This window comes from Pollachius pollachius (genome assembly GCF_949987615.1).
Source record: "Pollachius pollachius genome assembly, chromosome: 1".
Taxonomy (NCBI): domain Eukaryota; kingdom Metazoa; phylum Chordata; class Actinopteri; order Gadiformes; family Gadidae; genus Pollachius; species Pollachius pollachius.
In genome coordinates this window covers 19,411,317-19,431,348 of record NC_136934.1, presented here as the reverse complement: position 1 = coordinate 19,431,348, position 20,032 = coordinate 19,411,317, and the positions used below count along the sequence as shown (strand labels likewise).

Here is a 20,032-nt window from a genome sequence, read left to right as displayed (position 1 = left end):
CACACACACACACACACACACACACACACACACACACACACACACACACACACACAAACACTCTCTCGCTGTGATCTCAATGGAATTAATTAGGTTTTTAAAAAATTGGCTAAGTGATGATGGTGAATTTCAGTTTAAGCTTAAGTCCTACTGGCAGGGCCTTTCCCAGAATAGATTGACCATAGAGCTCAGCCAGCGAAGAGTAGCGTAAGCTTATGGGAGGGGTGAATTACAGCACTGGGTATTTGGAGCCACGTCTCCATAGAAACTGGAATAAATATCATCAAATCCTGCTCCTGGTTTAATTGAGGAATACACCAGACGGGAAAGTGCTTGGCATAATCATAGCTTACACCTGGGCATATTCTTTCAGGCAAGAAAGAAAAAAATGTAAATCATCATAAACCTTGGTTAACACAGTAGCTAACACTTCCTAACATAATGAAGCTAGATCGTTCATTTAAAACCAATACAGCTCTTTACAACTTTCTTTTTTTTTTCGAATGAATGCCTTCCCAAAGACGATTAATAAGAAAGTGTTTTTTTCCGTAGTGCCTCTACTGTAGAGTAGTGGGAGGGGGTTCACTGCCACGGGTTTGTTACCTCGTGTGTCTGCGTTGTGTTCCTGTCGCCTGTGTCTACCATGCCTGTTCCCTCTTTTATTCACACAGTGCACTGCACACCCTGTGTACGGGGAGCCTGACATGACAGCAACATCCATAAACTGACAAATGCTCAATGGTGAAGTGGCACTTCCACCGTGAAAGGATGCTAAACAGAGAGCTATACCTCTAGCGCGCCTCCCTCGTTGACACACTGGGAAGACACTGGGAACTAGCTGGGGAGAGCAGAGCTAGGGGTATTTTGGGTTTGTTTTGGTTTTGTTTGTCTGTATTTGTTTGTTCGACAGGGCACAGGATGCCCTGTTTTGCTCTGCAGTCCTAATTTTAAAGTGAATCCCCAAGAGACGCTAATCACAGTGATGACAATAAAGACGCTCAAAATCTAAAATTCCACTTTAAGCGTGCGCTTTTGTCACCAGGGCCTGCTGTGCGTGTACTCTGGGGTTCTCGTCAAGCCAATCCGTCGACGAGTTGTAATCAGGCAAACCTGCGGTTAGCACAGGAGCTGCACCTGCCCTGCAGACACCAATAATGCCCTCATAACGCCAGCCCCTCACCCACCCCCAACACACCACCCCCACACACCACACACCACAGCACAGAGAGAGAGACTCTCCAAAAAGTCTGCAATGGGCTTGTCACAATCCACTCCAATAAACTGAAAGAGTGTTGCTGGATGGGCAGCAAAGACTGACTGGCCACTCCAACTCTGTGATTACCGGGGATTGTTTCAATTCAATAACCCCCCCTGTGCAATTGAAGGATTTTCAACAGCTCATTACAGCTTCATTAAGGAATGGTTAGGCCCGGGATTCAAAACAAGAAGATTAGTGGCTGTGTTGTGCCGGCCAGTGGCCATGCAATCAGAGACAATTCCACCATGGCCTGACCAGTGACCCCCCCTCCTCAATACACACACATACACACACACACACACTTTCTCTCTGCCACCCCCCAGCACAGAGGGAAAATACCATCTTTCAACTCTGAATTTGCAATCCAGATATTTGGGCCGTTACTAGTTCTCATCTTCATCAACGTGCTTTGCTTCATGTTTGTCGCCAACACACACAACCAACACACTTGATTCTATTTGTGGAGCCGCTGGCCCAAAGTCCTTTGTGTGTAATGATCTGAGAGGAGCAGATGAATGTGGCTATTTGTGGCGGAGACACTGAGATGCTGGACATGGGTCCATCGGGCCGGGCCCGGCCAAGCCATCCCAGTGGACAGTATGCCTCTGGTCCACTGCCTCTGGTCCACAAACATCACAGGCTGCGTGGGCAGCAGCCAGCCCATAACCCGCTCGCCACGCCGAGACTCAAGCAGACCTCAGAGATCCTCTCCCTCTTCCCACTGCCCGCGACCTCGACTCAAACGCTCACCAGCAGGCGCCTGGCGACACCTCTCAAACATCTTGTAATATCGGTGCCCCTGTGCATTCACCATTAGTGTTCGCCAACGCCCGACCCCTGAGGAAGTATTTATACCCTCCCCTCTGATTCAACACAAGCCTCTGCTCCCCAACCACAGCCCCCCACAGCCCCTGCCCCAGTTGCTGCGGTGGGAGGCGGTCCGTTCCTCATGTCAGGTATATTAAATATAACTCTGCAACGCAGTGCACATTTCCACACCAAACCCAGTTGTCACTTTCACTTCACTCACTTTCCATCCAAGGGAAATGCAGCCGGGGGAATTTACAGGGCTTTTCAGCTAAATGGGCATAAATCACCGGTTTCATTCAAACCAAATAATCACAGGCCATAAAGAGCTACTTGTCTCCCACCATATATTACCCGAAGTTCCCGTGTGCTATAATGTGGCCATTCAGGGTAAAGGAAAAACAGCACGAGACATTAGAAAGTGACATGTAATCCTGTTAGGGCCGCAGACATGCCGAGTGGCCATGACATTTTTATCATACGTGTCCATTTCTATTTGGGAAATCAGCGGGATAAAAATGATTACTGCGCTGCCTGGAGAAACAGAGGCGCCCGGCAGGACTCCGCAAAGGTGTGTTTGTCACAGCAGCTGTGGAAAAGCCATTCATAACAAATACGGTGGGGTTGGACGCTGCTGCTCTGACGCCCCCCCACACCCCCAGGGCCTGTTTAAATGGACAGGTTGCCATGCCGACGGGATTTCATGCAAACTTCCGCGACCGAAGTTGCACCCTGGTCGGGAGAAAGTATTAACCGCACGCGGATAAAAAAACAAAACCACTGAACTTGGCCACCTCTTTTCTCCTCCTCTCCCAGGTTTCTGTTGTTGTCTGAAATACTCCATACGGGGGAGCTTAAGATAGTGGGTTTACTGTCTGACCTCCGCATCATCACACTACCCCCACCGAGAAAAAATAAAATAAAATAGGCTTTGAGCCAGATAATATCTTTAATTTGCCGTGTGGTTGACAAATCTGTATGGTAACTTTGAAAGCCTGTAGTCACATTCTAGGCTGCTCGGCGTCTTAAACTCTTTATCCTGTTTTTGTCTGACGATACGGGTATTAAAACAAGTTTGGTCGCCACTGGAAGCTGTAATCCACATCCGCAGCGAGAGTGGGATTAATCCCGGCACTATTCCCAGTGCCGTGTCACCTTGGAGAAGCCTCCCTATAGGGAGCTCTGTGAAGGGACACTGCAGGCCTATATAGGGCTTAAGATGAACGATGGCAGGCCGTTGTACGCCGTATACATCATTTTATTATTAGAAGTGGTAAAAACAATGAGTAGCAGCAGTGGTGGTAGCAGTACTGGGAATAGCAGTGGAAGTTGTGGTAGTAGTAGTACTATTAGTGGTCATAGTTGAAGTAGCAGTAGGAGTTTGAGTAGTAGTGGTAGTAATAACAGTGGTATACATAGAGTGATGGTAGAAATTACTTTAGTAGTACTAGTATTTATATAGTTATAATACTATTTGGAAAAGCAGTAATATTATGGTAATCGTAGCCCACAGAGAAAGGTGTGCTATATTCCAGACTCCTATAACTCAACAATAGTTCTTCCTTTTAATTGAAATCCAAGGAAAGCAAACAAGAATATTACAGCAGATAGAGAAGGCCCCTCTATCTCTGGTTCTGATCATACCCGCGACCCGTTTTGGGGGTAAAGGGGGCGGTTGCGGTTGCCCCATACATCACTCCCTGCTTGAAGCCCTGACAGTGATGTGAGCACAGCCTCCGGGCAGCCACCCCCACCTCCCCCCTCCATTCTGGGGGCTTAGTTGACCTTTGGCCCAGCACTTGTTTACTCTCATCACTGAAGTGTGAGCAGGAGAGCCATAAAGGCAGAGCCCTGCTGGGTTAATGTGGTCTGCTGAAGAGCCAGGGCTGCTAACTCTCTCTCTCTCTCTCTCTCTCTCTCTCTCTCTCTCTCTCTCTCTCTCTCTCTCTCTCTCTCTCTCTCTCTCTCTCTCTCTCTCTCTCTCTCTCTCTTCCCCTCTCACTCGCTGTATGGACTCCACTCCACTGTCAAGACGTGAGAGAGCTGTGCTCATCACAGAGTCCATTCTGTTTCCTATCCTCTTCCTCTGTTTGTTTGTGCCCGGCATGGCACTTTCCCATTCAGCGGTTCCATCCTGAGATTGTCGAGTATAGCAGTTAATTAAATAAGTATCGCTGATCTTTGGCGGTGCACTTGACCATGTCTGAGAGCGACTGCGGCTCTGTGGCCCTGCGTTGTCCCCGAGACACGCTGTCTGATACCCCTTCCGTCGCCGGGCCTCCTCCTCTTCCTGCTCCTACCTCCACGCTGCCAGAGCCCCGGTCCAATACCTTCTCCCCCCCTCCCTGGTTCAGCTGCGCATCGACACACTGTTCATCTAATTGCATTGATCCGCAAAAGTCTCCCAAAGCTAACTAATCGAAACAGAATTTATTTTCTGCCAATGTTTGCAAAGGTCATCTCTTTCTTAAGGTGGGTGTTGCAGAGGGGCAGAGGGGCCCACTGGGGAAGGTGGGGGGGTCGCAACCCAGCGACCACCTCTCCGGCATGGCGAGGCTCTGCTGAGGTGGGTTTGTGGGTCTGGGGGTCTGGGCACTCTGTTCTTAAGAGCCGGCGCCGGCGGAGCAGAAGCGGCGCTGCACCAGAGGATCTCTCACAGAGAGCGGCGTGTCACCGCGGACTGATTCCTGCCTCCTCTGGCTTCGTATCATCTCCTTTGTCGCGGCCGCCCGGATCAGTGACTCCGCCGCTCCGCCGTTGAATCAAATTACCATTGAAAACCTTTTTGTTCTGACAAATGGAACATAAAGATCCTCTTCTTCCATTGATGTCTCCTAAAGTCTCGCTCTCTCTCTCGCTCTCGTGCTCTCTTTCATGTTTTTTTTTTTAAGAGATTGGCCTACATCCACTTGGCACAAAGAATGTGAGGGAACGCCCGCAGGCTCTCTCAAGCATGTACAGTAATTAACATGCCATTAACACATTAATACACATTAGCTATTCCCAATGATAATGGCAGAGTAATTACCATACCTGCGACCGCACTGTAGGGAAGTGGAGGCAGATTTGCCACTTTGTGTTTCACTTTCTTTTGTTGATTGAGCTGAAAACAATAGTGTCTAATTCTGAGTGGAAATCGTTATACTCTCCGGCTCGAAGAAAGAACTCTACCACTGACAGAGGAACGCCTCTGCGCTCTACGCAATTCACATGTTCCGTCTCAATTATTTTAATATATATAGGGTCATATATCCACACTTAACGTAAATATGCACTTGTTCACAGTACATCCACACTGTATTAAGTGAACAGGTCCTAAGATAGGGATGTTGGTCCCCCCTTCCCCAAGTGCTGGGTCAAGACATCCCCCCGCACACACCACAAGCACCGCATACACACAGACGTGTGGGGTGTGTATGTGTGTCAGTTTGGAGAGAGTAGGGGGGTGAAGTGGGCGACCAAAAGTGACGACGGAGTGAGAAGCAGATCTCTGTCAGCTCAGGTAGCCTTCGCCCCTTGACGATGACGATGATGGTGATGACGAGGCACTCCAGCCCTCCCACCCCCCCTGAGCAGCCCTTGACAGTGAGGGGCTGGGGTGGAGGGTTGGAGGGGTGGAGGTGGTGGGGTCGGGGGAGCTTGAGGAGCCTGGGTGGAGGGATGGAGGGTCTGCGGGGGAGGGGTGGACAGAACGACAACCCGAGCAAAGCATCTTGAAGACACTGTGCCAGGACACACACCCAAACAAATCAGCGTCCTGCCAGTGGGGGTGCTGACGCTGGGAGGAAGTGACACGCAACATGACAGACGGGCGAGGGGGGGGGGCGTCCACGAACACAAGCCCACGCAGAGGGAGGGGCGGCCTGGTATGTGTCTGTGTGTGTGTTGGTATGTGTGCGTGTGTTTGTCTGTGTGTTGGTGTGTATCTGTGTGTGCTTGTGTGTCCGTGTTTGTGCATATGTGTGTGTGTGTGTGTGTGTCCATGTGTGTCAGTGTATGCGTTGGTATGCGTGTGTTTTTCTGTGTCTTTGTTTGTGTGTGTGTGTCTTTGTGTGTTGGTGTGTATATGTGTGCCTGTGTGCGCATATGTGTGTGTGTATGTATGCATATGTGTGTGTGTGGTGTGTGGGTGTGTGCTCTTGTATGTGTTTGTGTGTGTGCGTGCGTGTGTGTGTGTGTGTGCGCGTGTGTGTGTGTGTGTCCACATTGATTGCACACATCGTGCCATGGCGATGTTTGGGCCAGCGGCCAAGTGGCGCGGCGCTGCCTGCCGCCGCCATGGTTGACCCGTCCTGGGCTGGGGCGGCCGCCTCCCGCCTCTACCCAGGCCGGGTCAACCGGCGTCGGCCAAGCGAGCCTACGGGACCCCCAGCAGCAGGCCGAGACTAGGTCTGACCCCTACAGGACACGTACAGCATGGGACCCTGCATGGGACCCTGCATGGGACCCTGCATGGAGTCACATTCACACCCTGTGCATTCATCCAAGGAGGTTGCTCGTGTGTGTTTTTGTGTGAGTGTGTGTGTGTGTTTGTGTGTGTTTGTGTGTGCTTTTGTGTGTGTGTGTGTGTGTGTGTGTGTGCGTGTGTGTGTGTGTGTGTGTGTGTTTGTATGTGTGTGTGTGCTTGTGTGTGTATATGTGTGTGGGTGTGTGTTTGTGTATTTGTGCGTGTGTATGTTTGTTTTTGTCTGCATATGCATGTGTGTACATGTAAGTCTGTGTTTTTGTGTGTGTGTGTTCGTGTGTGTGTGGGAGTGTGTGTGTGTGTGTGTGGGGGGGGGTATCCAAGCCTAAGGACGACTAACAATCATTATGTCATGTCCATCCAATGACCAAAAGCCTATTTCATTGTTTGTGTTCGATATTAAAATGTACCTCATGTGCGCGCATGATTGTGTGTGTGTGCATGTGTTTGGGCGTGTGTGTGTGTGTTGGTGTTAGCATGCTTGGCCTTATTGTTTTCCACCTTTTCATTTCATTTTTCATTTATTGATGGTCCTGTGCTGCTAGCCTCAATTTGCAAGCAAAGGTAGGCTGATCCGTTATTCAGACCCCAAGCAAATAATGCAAATGTGGCACTGAAAGCCACTTATGAAACACCCAGAGGCAACTAATCACTCCTCCTCTCGTTGTGGCCGTTCTGCAGCCCCCTAATTAGAAGGCAGAAATTGCATGAAACCAGGTCACACAGCAGGTCCTGTACACAAAGACAACCAGACGAATATGAGGCCAAACTCCACCCAGACACGGAGCCAAACAGGCATTATTCTAGAGGCTAAAGGTGGGGGGGAGAAATAATAGTATTCATGCCATTAATCCCATATTTTACTGTATACTTCCAAAGAAATGATTTTATGCTTGAGGCATTTTATTTATGTGCGTATGTGTATGTGTGTGTGTCTGTGTGTGTGTGTATGCATGTCTATGCGTACGTGTGTGTGTGTTTCTGTGTGTGTGTGTGTGTGTGTGTGTATGTGTGTGCGTGTTTCAAGGCTACAAGCTCACATAAACAAAGAAAAGGCACTGCTACCATACAGCCAGCCATGATCCACTGCCAGAGAGATTATTCTTTGCAGTGGCATTTCTGCAAGAGAGTTGACAGTCCATCATTTAGATTTCGCAGTGGATCCACGAAAAGGCTGCAATGCCTGAAGCACAAGGAGCTGCTGCTTCCTTTAGTGTCTCTTAAAGAAGGGGGGGGGGGGGGAGGCACGACAAAAACTACTGTGTTGAATTACTCTGTTCCCTTCAAATGTGTATGTAGAAGGAGCCCCTGATGTGGCGGGGCAAACCGAAGTGTGTGTAGGAACTAGGGGGTTATTGTGGTGAGACAAATGAAATGATGCTACCGCCGGGCAGACCGCAGATGCTGAGCTAACATAGCATTCACCTGAGTTTGTGTTTGTGTGTGTGTGTGTGTGTGTGTGTGTGTGTGTGTGTGTGTGTAAGAGAGAGGGAGACAGAGAGAGAGTGTGTGTGTGATTGTGTGTGTGTTTGAGAGAGAGCGAGAGAGAGAGAGAGAGAGAGAGAGAGAGAGTGTGTGTGTGTGTGTGTGTAAGAGAGAGGGAGACACAGACAGAGAGAGAGAGAGTGTGTGTGTTTGTGTGTGTGTTTGAGAGAGAGAGAGTGTGTGTGTGTGTGTGTGTGTAGAGTCTGTTTGTGTGTGTGTGTGTGTGTGTGTGTGTGGGGGGGGGGGGGGGGGGGGGGGGGGGTGTTGGGTGGGATGGGAGGGGTCCAGGTGGGATGGCGGGGGGTTGCTTCTGTAGGTGCGGTGTGCTGGTTGCCGCGGGCCGTTGCTAGGGTCTGCAGTGTGTGCCGTGCGTGGAGGAGCCGGGGAAATCAGGGCCGGCCGGGCAACAGCTTGTGACAGAAGCAGGCCAGAGAGGACGTGGATGAGGAGCGCAGTCCAACCGGCAGCCGGCCTTTATCAGCTACCTTTATACTCCATCACATCACATCCCAGAGACCCCGCCCTCCAGCACCACCTCCACCTCCACCCCCCGCCTGGTCCCAACCCCAGTGAAGCAGCCCCATTTACAGAAGGCAGTACAATAACTGCAGACAGTGGATGTGTATTTGTCTGTGTGTTTACGTGTGTGTGGGTGCGTGTGTGTGTGTACATGCGTGTCTTTGTGTGTCTGTGTGTGTGGGGGTGTGCACATGTGTATGCATATGTTTATGTTTATGATTGTGTATATATTTGTGTTTGTGTGTGTGTGTGTAAGTGTGTGTAAGTGTGTGTGTGTGTGTGTGTGTGTGTGTTTGTTTAATAGCAGCAAAGCAGCGATTGTTTGCTAGGGGAATGCTATAGAACAATATAAAAAGGTCATTCGGTGCTAATTATTCCCAGCATGTATTTTACCAAGCACTTAATGAGTCAGACCGCAGGCGTGGCCAATGGCTGTGACTTCCTTCGTTAGCCAAGATGAACCGCGCAATCCCCGTCACGTCACCCCTGTCATTGGTGCCGCGTAAGCCCCCCTCCCCCCCATCCCCACCCCCCCACACACACACACACACGCACACAACACACACACCCGGGACCCCCGCCGTGCTCTCTGTGCTACAGGGCTTCAGTGGAGCAGAGACGAGACACCACTGGAGCAGTACAACAGCTCCCATGGCCCCATGACACCGGTGTGCGTGTGTGTTTGTACGTGCGTGTGTGTTTGCATATGCGTGAGTGTGTGTTTGTATGTGGGAGTGTGGTTGTATATATGTGTGTGTGTGTGTGTGTGTGTGTGTGTGTGGGGTGTGGTGGGGGGAGGAAGCGGTGGGAACTTGGGGGGGGGGTTACAGTGGGGAGCCCTCTCTCATAATTACGATAATTAACAGTTGCAGATTTAATTGGATGGGAAGGCATTAACGGGAGGAGCGCGCTTGACGGGCGCACGCAGAAGGAGCGCTCTTACTGCGTGATGCTTTTGTCTCCGCCGTACCTAATGGCGCCCAGCCACCGCCTCTCTCCCGACGCCTCACCGCCACCACTGCTGGGGCTGACTTGTTTTTTTCCTCTCTAGCGCTTTTTCTTGTGTTTTTTTTCCTTCAGCGGGCCGTTGTCAGCGTTGACACAAACACGGAGGACGGAGACGGCACGCCAGCAATGACTGCAGTACAGCGCCCGGCGCCACCGCGACAACAGCCACAACACAACACGCGCTGGCGGTAGACGGGGAGTGGCCATTGGAGACAGCAGGGCTTGTCAGGACTCAAGACTGCGGGCGGATAATTAGGTGCCAGGTTAATGAGAGCGCGGGCGCTTGATGGCGTTCGGTGACTGCGTGTGGGCAATTACTGACTTTGTTTTTCTGTTTATATTGTCCACTTGAGTGGAAATCATCGCAGAGGTTTTTTTTTTACCTTCCGGGGGCCTTATACGTGGGGTGTGATGATGATGAAGTAGAAAGTGACCCCCCCCTTCACACACACACACACACACCACCACCACCACCACCACAGCTCCCCCCATCTTCCCCCCTGGTGAAACTAATGAAAGTTTATTTTCCTGGGGATGGGAGGAAATGCTATAGCTGGAGCTAACGCAGAATGTAATCTTATCCTGCTTCCTGCCGTATGACCTTTGTGAGCCGCCTGGTGTCTCAGCCTCATATCACAGCCTCCTCGCGTCGTCAACAAGGCTCGGCATCGGCACGTCAGGTTGTCGATGAGGCCCGCACGCACACAAACAACAAACCAAGCCAAAAGCACTTCCCCTAGGAGGAGAAGTGGGCCTTTAATTCCCCGTATCACATTTCATATTATATTACATGTATTTGTTAAAGGAATGCCACGCTCCCCTCTGGAAAAGCACACAGCTCTCATTTATATTGTGGAATTTATCGGGCATGAATCCACTGAGAGGACTTAAAAGAAATACAAAATATAAAAAGGCCAAATAAAAAGCTGTTCTTTAGCCCAACAGCGAGACGCCGCCTTCTATTTTGGACTTAGTTGTTCTCTTGCCTGTGGTGGCCAATTAGAGCACCGCAAGATGAATGGGCATCCGCAACTTTGATGTCCATCTTTTTAATAAGCTTTGGTTAAGATGACATCTCGTGTGAAGAGAGTTCAATACCCTCGCAGTGGGGGAGAAAAGAGGTTTATTCAAAAAGTGAAATATCATGTAAATATTGCTGGATGGGTTTAGAAGTGGTCGGGGATCACACTATGCTCGGTGACACTGTGCCGGGGAAATTCATTATCTGCCGCTGCAGTTGTTCAGATTAGTCAGGGGGAGCTGAGGCTGATGCTGAGCTTCCATCTTTGTTTTCGTATAATACCAACTCAACTGCACTGGAAAAATAGAAGCTACATTTATACATGTATCTATATCTATTGGTATATCTATATACATAGATTTATATCTATAAGTATATATACACTTATACATATGGATACAAATATAGATATAGATATAGATATATCAATGTATACGTGCATACACATGATTGTTTTCGCATGTGTGCATATGTGTGTGTGTGTGTGTGAGTGTGTGTGTGTGTCTGTGTGTGTGTGTGTGTGTGTCTGTGTGTGTGTGTGTGTGTGTGTGTGTGTGTGTCTGTGTGTGTGTGTGTGTGTGTGTGTGTGTGTGTGTCTGTCTGTGTGTGTGTGTGGGTGTGTGTGTGCATGTGTGTGTTTGGGCGTGCGTGCATGCGTGCGTGTGCGGTTGTGTTCTCGCTTACTTCAAAAAAGGATAGTGCCTCAATATCTCAGCCTCCCTGTGGATGACTTCCTTTACCATACGTTACTCAGCAGGGACCAACGGGAACAGCAACTGACTCTAGAGACTGAAGACTTGGATGAACACGCACAGCCCAGCCCATCCTTCTCCTGGTCATAAAACAAGACAATAAACAGAGCAGGCGAGCCTAACAACAGTGTTGTCCGCTGCACTCTGCTGAATGAAGGCAGAGGTGAGCTGGATTTATTCCCTCCAGGTGCAGAGGTTGACAGCAGCATGATCAGCTTTTCATACATTCTGACATGGCTAGTCATAAGCCATCTCCCTTGAAAGCAGCCGAGCATTTAGCTTTACCAAATCTTTCTGTGGCCAATCTGCGCTAGTACCAGGCCGGGCAACCTTTGTTTCTGTAGCTACCAGATCTGTTTAAGTGCTCTCGTTGTTCTTATCTGTCACTGTACGTCGCTTCGGATAAAGGTGCATGCCAAATGAGGAAATGCAAATGTGTTGTAAATAGTGATTCTGTTACCCAGCAGAGCCATTTTCCTCCTGGTTCTTAAGTTTCTTGGGTCTCTTCTCATGTTTCTCTCAGCTGCTCTTCCAATCTTCTTTTTAGTTACCCTTCATGGTTTGAGTTCAAACGACAAGAGCCTTTATTTACTCGCCCCTCAGGTTACAAACACAACGTGAAGAGAGAGGGAGAGAGAGAGAGAGGAGAGAGAGAGAGAGAGAGAGAGAGAGAGAGAGAGAGAGAGAGAGAGAGAGAGAGGCAGAGTGTTTCTTCCTGCATTTCAAATAGGAAGGTGATGACACAAAGTCCTGTAAAATGGAAACACCATTAGCAGGTAAACACTTCAGTGTGATTACTGCTAGCCGATTAGAGGCCAAAGTCAAGTCATGCTTCATCCTGTGTCAACACGCCGGGAAGGCACATATTTCACTCCTCACAGGGGTTTAATCCATGTGGCCACCTCTCTCTTCTGTCTGTCTGATGGGGCTTTTAGAGACCAGACGCAGCAAACTGGTAACACTGAACCCCCTCGCCCGCTGACCGCCTTCGAACACAGCATGGTCCAAAACACCATCCCAGAGACACTGAAGTCAGTCCTGTATTGAACGACCCCCCACCAGTCAGATTCCCTGCCCCAGAACCGATATGAACAGTTATCTCGTTATTCCACGTCTACGTTGCAGATGGTCTACCAGGGGATTATGTGTTGTAGGGTCAGGAGGTCGGTATGCAGCGAGCACCTCAGGGCAAAGAAAGAAACGACAGCACTTCAGCGTGTGTGAGAACCAGAGGGTAACATGGAAATGAACCCAGGGGCCGAGTCGGACCAGGGTTTATTTCCTGCGGAGGATGCATCATGGGGAGGTGACTGTACATAATGTGCTGCTGTTAAAATACTGCAGTAAGCGATATAAATCCCCAGGACAAAATGAAATGTATTAAACATGTGGATTTCATAAATCTCCCTTTCGTGGCTCTGGGTCAGAGGTATATATATATATATATACAGTGTTCAGCTGGGCTAGCAGTTTGGCCCTGCGTTCTCCCTTCCTGTGACAAGCCATCCAGCTGTTGTTTTTTTGTCAGCAGAAAAATGGGCATGCTAAACAACTGAAGCGTGCGTTGAAATGGTTCGAATTCACTTGCTTTGGAGGAAAAAGGACCATTACAGAGTTGCAGCATTTTTTAAGTCTGTGGCTCCGGTAAAAAAAGACGTTGAATTGAATGATCATGTACTGGGCCGACTTGATACACGGGTGAATGACACTGGCTGTACTGGTTTGGTGCAGAAAAGAGGCAGCCTCACGCTACTTGTCTTCATGCTTCAGGTTAAAGAAGAAGAGGAAAAACCATCCATGCCTGAACACGGTGCGAGTTAAACCCCCTACTGGGACGGCTTTAACCTTGAGCCACAAACCAAAGGTAAAGGCAGCCTGGGGGCTAATGGGAGGGGGGGGTTAACCCAGTCCCAGTGCCATGCTGCTCCACAGTGGGGGCCCACCACAGCCAGATTGCCAGAGATAGGCCGTGTCTGAGGGGATGCGACGGCGCGACTGAGACCCCATAAGCCTCCATTAAGGGGCTCCACTGTTTATATGTTGTTCTGCTTTTCCAAGTGATTCTTTTCAGTGTCATGTCGACACTCAATCGAGGCCTGCCGTGGTGGAGGCGTCACCTTGGTGGAGCTGTGGCTGTTGCAGCGCGTGCCGCTGAGTGGGTTAATATCAGGAATAACAGATTTCCCCATTTCATTTGAGATGGATAACGGCTGACAAACATACCATAAAACCTACGATACTAGTTTTATCAGAAAAAAAAGTATATAATTACATGAAAAGAATTCAATTGTGTTGCATTTCATGTGTGTTTGGGAAGGTGGGGGGGGGAGTTAAAAGATGAATGGATATACTCAGAGGGTAAAAAGGTGTGCAAACAAAAAAAGGGAAATGGATTTTTTCCGTCCATGTCGTTCATGTTACCACTGTTGCAAAACAAATAGGAAAACCAAGGACCCTTCAGTGCCTCCATCTCGATTCAAAAACCTGTCATAACTCCATCTTATTCTGACGATTACTTCATCACCACGTTAAAACAGATTTAAAAGTTGTCATGTTAAATATTAAAGGGGAAGGGTGGGCAGCCCTGCATTTTTAAAGCAATAACACAGATTGCCGATGAAATGAGGAAGCTATATGCATATTTAATGCCATAGGGAACAAATGCATATATTTTCCTCTAGGCCACCTACTTTGCAATAAAGAATAGTGAGTATATAGATGTGATAATTCACAGCTGCGGAAATGATATGAAAGAGAAATGGGTTTTACATAATGATGTCAAAAGGAATATAGCTCCGCACAGTCATGCAGAATAAAGATAAGATTCTCTTTCTCTGTGAGTGAATATTTTGCTAATGGTTTCGTCATTTCCACAGAGAATAAAGAGGCGGGCATTGTACGAAACCTTGAATAGGTTTCTATTAAACGAAGTTAACAGCATTTATCTTTCAATGGCAGCAAAGATCTGTGGAAAATACCCGTGTGTGGAACGGGAGTATTGAATGTGAAAGCTTTCTTATCTGCTGAAGTAAAGGGAAAGTGACAAGTGACAGTTATGCTGTGATGATTCCGGCGCAGCGAGATTTGAAAGCAGGAGAACAAAGGAACTAAAATGTAACGCGGAGGGGTTAAATCTTTAGAAAGACCCTGACGGAGTTGCTATTTAACTTAGATGTCTCCGATGGTGATGAACAATGACTGATCAATACATTCTAACCGAGAGGTGCATGTGGGTTACACACGCACTTCCTCTCGACAACAACAACAACGACATCAACAACAACAAGAGCTCGACAGAGCCCTACTTTCCCCGCTCTATGTGCTGCTCCGTGTGGCCTCCAGCATGTTGATTCAGCAACCTGCCTCCTCTTGTGAATGCCTCGTACCGCGTTGTTTGCTAGCTCCTTTATTTAGCACTAGTTGCTCAGCTACGCCCTTGTGTCCATACACACTTACTCATGCAATAAGCATCATTGTCACAGAGCCTATCCTTCCAAATGGCTCTGCCTCCACCATCTGCAGGCGTTCCCAGACACACCGCTTTGAGCATGCCATAATGACGCATGACTAAGTACAGTTAAAGTGTTGCAGTCTGTTGGCAAAAAGCAGTCAAGCACTTTGCTGTAGTGTCACCACGGATAAAGCAGACGGCTGAAGGTTGACGACGGATAAAAGGCAGTGACAGGCCCAGCGTCATGCTGGGGCATGTGTGTGTGTGTGTGTGTGTGTGTGTGTGTGTGTGTGTGTGTGTGTGTGTGTGTGTGTGTGTGTGTGTCTGTGTGTGTGTGTCTGGGTTTGTGTGTGTGTATGGGTGTGTGTGTGTGTGTGGGGGGGGGGGTGTTTTTCGTGTCAATGTGAGTGTGTGCATGAGTAGTGTGTGTATATAAATGTGTATTTGCACGTGTGTGTGTGTGTTTGTGTGTGTGTGTGTGTGTGTGTGTGTGTGTGTGTGAGTGTGTGTGTGTGTGTGTGTGTGTGTGTGCATGTGTGTGTGTGCATGAGTGTGTGTGTGTGCGAGGAGGAGGTTAGAAACCATAGCGCAGCATATTTGTAAGTGTACTTAACTGGAATACGAAATAGGGTGGGACACTGTGAAATAAAATGCCATGCTGGAATCTAGGGCAGAGACTAAAAGTTAGCCCACTGAGCCAAATATGTACAATGCTCGCTGCGACTGGGTGTCTCCTGATGTAGTGGCAACGCTCAAGCCATACCGACACCTTTGGTACAGGTGCAAAGAATCACTTGGGCTATAATTAGAATGAGAGCGATCTAGTGCGGTGATCTTCAATAGCGAGAGAGATGACTTGCTGTATTTTTAATACACCAGGAAGACAAAGGCAACGTTCTTATGTCAGGCAGCAGCTGGGGTGAGCAGAATGTGATGCACATGTTAGCAGGGATGGACCAGGATCTGCAGTGTACTTAGCAACTAGCCTTAGCCTTATTTGGCTCCTGCACACTGTGCTTGTGTAAAGCTAGTTTCTGCATTGCTACGGTAATTCCAAGACTCAAGACTCAAGTCCTTCTCCTAACGCAAGTGAGCGTCCCTCCTCGTCTGTCTCAGGTCTCCAGGTGACGGTCCAGCAGATGTTCACTAACAGAGAGGAGAGGACAAAGGAGCCGGGCCCGCGCCCCCGCATTATACTGTACTGCGTTCCCGGTGTTTAGTGTCAAACCGCTTCCCCGACTTCCACGGTGCCGAGTGAAGCCCTTTAGCTGCGCCGCCGCCGCCGCCGCTCTCCCATAAACGATCCCGAACGTTATTTTCTAAAGGATGCATTTTAAAAAGGCAATTCTCATTTCTACCTCCTGCGCCTTGTCACAAATCCTTTTCTTTCCTTTCTGCTCCCGGTTCCCCCTCCTTCCCCCTCCCTCTCCCCCTCTATGTCCCCCCGCCCCCCGCCCCTCCGCACACAGCGGCAGAGACTACATAATTGATGCAAATACTGTCACATGTGTCAGAAGTTGAGGCTCCTCTGGTTTACTTCCAGGCAACACTTTTACTGAAGAATGTTAAGTGGAGAAAGCAGCCTCACGCCAGAGGTGGAAAATCAACTTGTCAGTGGTTTCGTTCACGTCGCCATTGGAAGGCGCCGCTTAAAGGACGCTTTCTTCAAGGTGACTGAGAGCCAATACCGCGCCGGAGCGAATCCCACAGTAGGGTCAGGATAACGGCCCATATATACTGTACCTTCTGTGTGTGTTGGCTGATTCAACCCAAGCGAATCCATTCATTGTTGCTTGTTTTTGCCTTCTTTGTATCTTTTCCTGATTTAAACCCATTTGCTTATCAACCACAGCAGAGGGCAATTTTTGGAGCACTGGAGAGAAGCAGAGCTGGCGAGAGACAGAGAGACAGAGAAACAGGACAGTATGGAGCTCAGGTTATAAAGAGCCGCTTCTTAAGAGGCTAAGTCCCGATGCTAACGATAAATGCCTCTAATGGCAGTTGAGTGAATGGAGTGCCTTCTAAGACAGAAACCGGATTTCATTTACAACCACCGCCACCACGTCAGGAGGTGGGTGGTGGGGTAGGGGGGATTATGCAAAATAGCAGCATTCCTTGCCACTTAATGAGCCATACACGCTAATGTCTAAGGCTACGGTTTAGCAGTAATAAAACCACACACTCGCTACCGTGTCTCCCACTATTTCCAGCTCTGCAGAAAACAATGGTGCATAGCAGAACAGGCAAGCACTTGCAGTTCTTAACGCCGCAAATCCAACGCCACAGCTTCCAGCAGAGTGAGGAGCTTGTCTACCCCCCTCCACCTCCCTCTTCCCCCCCTGTTTTCTTCCCTTCCACATCCTCCTCCTCCATCTTCCATTCCTGGCCCCAGCCTGTGCTGCAGATTAAGTGACTTGATCCTGCAAACATCCGAGGAATTCAGCTCCACAAAGGGGGTCAGGGCTGGGCCAGGGGGATAGCCTTACAGGTCCTGTGGTCCAGGACCAGACCTACGGGGGTGGCGTAGGGGGAGCTTTGTAGGCTGTAGGAGAACTACGACCCCCCGAAGGCTTTTACCGTACAAATAACAGAGACACACAATAATTCAGCTGCTCATGAATGGTTGTACGTATTTGAAGAAAGTCTTAGGCAACGCTCTGAGATGATCTGTGTGATTAAGGACGAGATAATGATGTGATAATTGTTGTATGCAATGAGCCGTTGAGCTGCATATGTATCCGAACATAATGTAGGAATTGCATTGATAATAGCCAAGTATCAGTATGAGTACCAGTAGTATGAGTATTTAATAGTGTATCTCCCACCCTCTGTAAAGAAAAAGTTTCCCCCGTTTTTTCCACACAAACATACTTTCACACAAGTTCTCGTGTTTTTTATATCTCCGTATTTCTTTTTTAAAGAGCAGTGCTCAAACTAAGTAAGCCACAAGTGCTGACTATATCTTCGTTTGCACGCCTCTTGATGGAAACAAACAAAAAGATACAAATAAAAAAATGTTTCTAGGCAAACACATTCACAAAGAATATCTGGGGCCCCCTTAAAAAAAACATTTCAACTGTAATAAGCTTTTCCAGAGAGCCTTGGGAGCTTCAGAGGGATTCTTTGAAGCTTCGACAGTGTTGACTGTTCATCTGTAGACAGGGCTTGGAGAAGCACGCGCTCCGTATCGCTGTAACCTCTCAGCGCTTCTGCATCAATTATTAATTGGCCAATGTGAGTAAACAGCGCGGCAGATACAAGAATGCCCCCGACAACACAAATGCTGCTGTTTTTATTTTCCTTTTTTTTTGTGCCTGAATCCACACAGCCAACAAATTTGGTCAAGTGTGTGCATATATGGTGGATTTTTTTTTAAAAACGCTCGCTAGTTCAAGTGTTTTTCTGCCACACTCATCACCGCAAATGCTTGTCTCCTGAGCTTATGTGCGCGGGTTCGCCGACGAGGATTCGAGTAGACTAGTGGCAAAGTATATTTACAATGATGTTATTTGCTCAGTGTGCTAAACGTATGCAAGGCTGCTGCTCAGTACAAAAAAAAAGACACTTGAAGCGCACTCCACTCTGTCTTTCATTAGCATGGAGCGTGTGGCCTACTGTCAGCCCAGACTGAGAAAGAGATTTGGAGGCGTCGCTCTTCCTTCGGTTTACCCTTTAGCTTCCCGGCAACACGCTGTGAGTTTACGGCTAACACAGCCTCATTTATTTTACTTATAGCAACGGGGAGGGGGATGTATATTCGCAGGCTCTGTGGAACATGCTGACCTTGTCACAGTGGCGGCGTATCACTGTGCTAGTGAGGAGCGCAGCACCGCAGTTACTGTTAGCTAGCTAGCTCGCAGCGGTGGCGTCCTGCAGACGCTATAAGTAACGGGCGAATCTAAGGGCCCATGAATATGACAGTAAAACAGCTGCTTATGAAGGGGTCTGTGTAATGGGCGAGCCCTCTTGTGTAGAGCTCAACAACAGCCTGTGCCTGCACTGGCGCTGCCTCGCTACAGCATCAGCATGCATCACGGCGAAAGGTCAGCTTCAGGTCCAAAACGTTCAAACCGAATTTTCCGGATGTACTGGAAAAGAGAGGAACTGTCATATCTGATGTAGCGCGCGTACTAATCGTATTACTATAACCCCGGTATCCCTCGCCAACGGGGCCTTATTTATCTGTTTTTTTTAGGGCTGGAATGACCGCAGCTATTCTAGAGGAGCTGCTGGTAGAGAGAAGGGGAAGAGCATCTTTTATCTCACTATAAATTCTCATTATTTCTAATGGCACTTGTGAAGGCTAAAGAGGGGAGTAGTGCATGTTCCCTTTATTCTGCAGTCACTGACAGACATGGCCGAGCACTGCAGGCTAATGTAATATCACAGTTGGATGGCTCCACCATATCACTTAGACTACCTATTATTTTATAAGTCCTTATATCCACAAAAGGACCGCATGTGCTAACTTGAAAGGAGAGCCAGAGAGTCACGCCGTTTGCATTGGTATAAACCTTAAACTTGGCTTATAATAAACAGTACAAATATACAAGAGCAACAAAGTCTGATGCAAAAAACCAACACTTAAGTTGCCCAAGTTCATATACCTCAACTAATTTAGTCAGGGGATTGTTAAACCAAGAGTAGGAAAATGGTCGGTATAAAATAATGCACGGCCCATCTACTGAGACTGGCATATCAATTAGGATTGGGAATAAGAGTGTAATTGAAAGCAACAGGAGCAGAAAGAAGCGGAAATTCATCAAGGCAGGCATGGAACGGCGCAAATGAGCTGAACGTGAAACGGGGAGAGAGAGAGAGAACCCCTTCCCATGTATTAGTCAAGTACAGACCTATGAAATGCGTTTTGAGTTTAAAAAAGAGCAATACTATTAATGAAGGTGGTAAAAACAAATGTATAGTTATGATCATTTGCCTCAGATAAAGGTTTAGCATTTAGCTTGAGCCTCATGGTGGTCCCCCCGTCATGCACAACCAGAAAGTATTAACAGCGAGCTTGGCATTAAGGCCCGTAGCCCGGGGCTCCATTAAGTGGTCAATTCAGCTTTCTAAAAGTGAGAAAATAGGACATCGATCTGGCTGCATTAGCCGGTGACTGTAACCTCATCCGTCACAACCTGTTGCCACATCTGTATGCCTCTTAATGCAACGCTTTTTTCAATGGCTTTTTTCTTTTTTCCACTTTTTATTTCAATGTATCTCGGGAAAGTTAAGTGGTGGATAAAACCACAGGACAAAAAAACCG

General features: G+C 48.3%; 1 protein-coding gene across 5 annotated transcripts in view; it reads right to left on the bottom strand.

The window, feature by feature from the left end:
* The window catches only part of pbx3b (pre-B-cell leukemia homeobox 3b), a gene marked incomplete at both ends in the record, with an annotated part of 75,200 nt that overhangs the window by 13,953 nt on the left and 41,215 nt on the right, over positions 1-20,032 (bottom strand). The window lies entirely within an intron of this gene.